Here is a 3,309-nt window from a genome sequence, read left to right on the forward strand (position 1 = left end):
CTGTCACCCGTTACACAGGAGTTTATGTTTAACTCAATGACAGCAAGACATCAAGGTGCCTGTGACTTCAGAAACAAGCCCAATTCATCACCCCTCCACCTCCATGCTTGAGAGTTGGTATGAGGTGCTGATATACTTTATTTGGTTTTCTGAAAAAGTCGCGCTGTGCATTGAGTCCACTATCTCTGCTTTGGTCTTTCCTGTCCAAAGCATATTTTTCAAAGAACATTTTTCAGCGGTCCTGTGGTCTGTTCCACTTTGCAAACTGAAGCTGTGCTGCCATGTTGTTCTAAGTGAAAAGAAGCTTTCTCCTTACAACCTTTTCAAATGTACCATATTTGTACGTCTGTTTCTAATTGTACTGTCATGAACTTTAATATCTAACTTTCAATTCAGTTTTATTTATATTGCGCCAAATGACAACAAATTTCATCTCAAAGCACTTAAATAATACAAGCCAATTGGAATTCAAATAATTGTAATCATAACCCAATCTCAATAATCCATCCATCCATCCATCCATCCATTATCTTCCGCTTGTCCGGGGATCGGGTCGCGGGGGTAGCAGCTTAAGCAGAGAAACCCAGACGTCCCTGTCCCCGGCCACTTCCTCCAGCTCTTCTGGGGGGACCCCGAGGCTTTCCCAGGCCAGCCGAGAAACATAGTCTCTCCAACGTGTCCTGGGTCTTCCCTGGGGCTTCTTCCCAGTGGGACGGGCCCGGAACACCTCACCAGGGAGGCGTCCAGGAGGCATTCTCACCAGATGCCCGAGCCACCTCATCTGACTCCTCTCGATGCGGAGGAGCAGCGGTTCTACTCCGAGCCCCTCCCGGATGACTGAGCTTCTCACCCTATCTCTAAGGGAGAGCCCAGACACCCTGCGGAGGAAACTCATTTCGGCTGCTTGTATTCGCGATCTCGTTCTTTCGGTCACCTTCGCCTTCTGGCTCAGCTCCTTCTTCACCACGATGGGCCGGTGCAGAGCCCGCATCACTGCAGATGCCGCACCGATCCGCCTGTCAATCTCACCGATCCGCCTGTCAATCTCCTGCTCCATTCGTCCCTCACTCGTGAACAAGACCCCGAGATACTTGAACTCCTCCACTTGGGGAAGGATCTCATTCCCGACCCAGAGAGGGCATTCCACCCTTTTCCGGCCAAGGACCATGGTCTCAGATTTGGAGGTGCTGATTCTCATCCCAGCCGCTTCACATTCGGCTGCGAACCGCTCCAGTGAGAGCTGAAGGTCACGGCCCGACGACGCCAACAGAACCGCATCGTCCGCAAAAAGAAGAGACCCGATTCTGAGGTCGCCAAAACGGACCCCCTGAACGCCCTGGCTGTGCCTAGAAATTCTGTCCATAAAAATTATGAACAGAATCAGTGACAAAGGGCAGCCCTGACGGAGTCCAACCCTCACAGGAAACATGTCCAACTTACTGCCGGCAATGCGGACCAAACTCTGACACCGGTCATACAGAGACCGAACAGCCCATATCAAGGAGTCCGGCATACTCCCGGAGCACCCCCCACAAGAGTCCCTGAGGGACACGGTCAAACGCCTTCTCCAAGTCCACAAAACACATGTAGACCGGTTGGGCGAACTCCCATGTGTAACCCAGGTTACCATCATCAGTTTATTGGTGAAATAAATAAATATGATTTAGGATTAAATTCTTAAATATGTCAATAAATAGTAAAATCAATAAATGCACATATGGTTATTTAGATCTGGAAAAATAGTATAAGTGTGTGTGGTAAATGCACCTTTCTCAAAGTGTACAAGATCCAGGTGACATTAGGAGTTCACATGATGTAATGTAGCGAATCAGGCGCCGTCAAGGTGTATGTGTCGTCGTGTTTTTTTTCTCTCTCTCGATCAGACCGATGTTAAGGCAGCTGCATGCTACCATTTCGCTGGACATGCACTTCTTTTTTTGAGCAAAAGAGAGTTATTTAGTCGGTTTTGTCATTGTTTTCACCGGTGTGGAGAGCGAGACCTTCTTTTTTTTTGCTGTGGGATTATTAGAGGACAGCGTATGCTGCAAAGAGGACGAGAGAGAGCGTGAGTGGTGTTTATTAGCAACCGTGGCGTTAGCTTTAGCCATTAGCCACATTAGCTTTGCTAAATTCGTTTTAGGAAAATACACATTGCTGAACTCCCGTGTCCCTGTTTCTTTAAAAGTGTAACCTGGACTGATGAGAGCCGTTTGACCTGCATTGTGCTGGAGATTGTGTGTGTAATGATTGAGCCTCTGGTGAGTAAACTTTGTTAATGTTAGTCTCATAAATGGATGAAAAGAATGTGCATATGCTAGTGGGAATGTGAGGTAAAGAGGCGTTAATTTCATGTATGTTTTGTTTAAAAGCGTTAAAGCTATGGTAGGTAATCCTAGAGAGCTAGCAAGAGAGCTAGCAAGATTCGAAAGTGTCCCCTCCTCTAAGCTCCACCCCCCCCTCCCCATTCCGTCAGTGCGTCATCCAAAGCCGGTAGAACCGCATGCGCACACGGAGAAGGGAGCCGACAGAGGGGGGCGTAGGCAGAAAGCAGAGGCATCTGATTGGTTTTTGTAGGCGCTCCAATCCGAGATCAGCGGGACGCTGATCTCGGATTGGTCAGCTTTTTCTCAGTCCTGCAGCTGCCACAGAGGTCTGATTATTTTCGTCCCTTTTTCTAAATACATCTTGTATAGATTTCTCTCAGGACAGACGGACCATTTCACCCAGTATTACAAAATGTGTTTCTGAACAGGATTACCAACCATGCCTTTAAATTAATTAATATCTGTTCAAATGTTATGATATTAATTGCATTGCCCTTGCCTCATGTGTTTTCTGTGAGAGTGAGTGATGGTAAAAAGGAAGAATGAGCAGAAGAGTGATGGCTCAGCCATTTTGTTTCATGTTAATATTGGAAAATGCCAGTTCATTGATGGATAGTAAAAGTGGTTATTAATGAATAAATATGTATATATTTGTTTATATACATATGTTTATATGTAGAGGTATATTTTGTTACAAGAATGTTATAGTAACCCTCTTTTTGGCCCTTATAGGCCGGGTCTTTTTGCTGTATGATTTCCTGGGTTCAAGATCTGCATGGAAAATTCTTCTGCTGAGACTCTTCCTATTCTGTAAGGTGGATGAGAACTCAGTGGTTGTGGCGAGCCATCCAAATTAGAAAAACAAAGGAAAAAAACAGAGCTGTGGCTTTGTCAGTGAATTCATTTGTGAATTGTTTGAAATCTGAGGTGTTTATTGACACTCATTCAATTTTGTATTCTTTATTCATTCATTTATTTATTTTCT

The 3,309-nt window shown here is 45.5% G+C and overlaps 1 long non-coding RNA gene across 1 annotated transcript; it reads left to right on the plus strand.

Moving 5' to 3' along the window:
• Positions 1 to 2,016: 2,016 nt before the first annotated feature.
• LOC142370397 (uncharacterized) lies at positions 2,017 to 3,161 on the plus strand. Its single transcript, XR_012767852.1, has 3 exons — positions 2,017 to 2,065; positions 2,186 to 2,258; positions 3,057 to 3,161. It is a non-coding gene; the product is annotated as an uncharacterized LOC142370397 (long non-coding RNA).
• Positions 3,162 to 3,309: the final 148 nt, after the last annotated feature.

This window comes from Odontesthes bonariensis, chromosome 20 (assembly GCF_027942865.1).
Source record: "Odontesthes bonariensis isolate fOdoBon6 chromosome 20, fOdoBon6.hap1, whole genome shotgun sequence".
NCBI lineage: Eukaryota > Metazoa > Chordata > Actinopteri > Atheriniformes > Atherinopsidae > Odontesthes > Odontesthes bonariensis.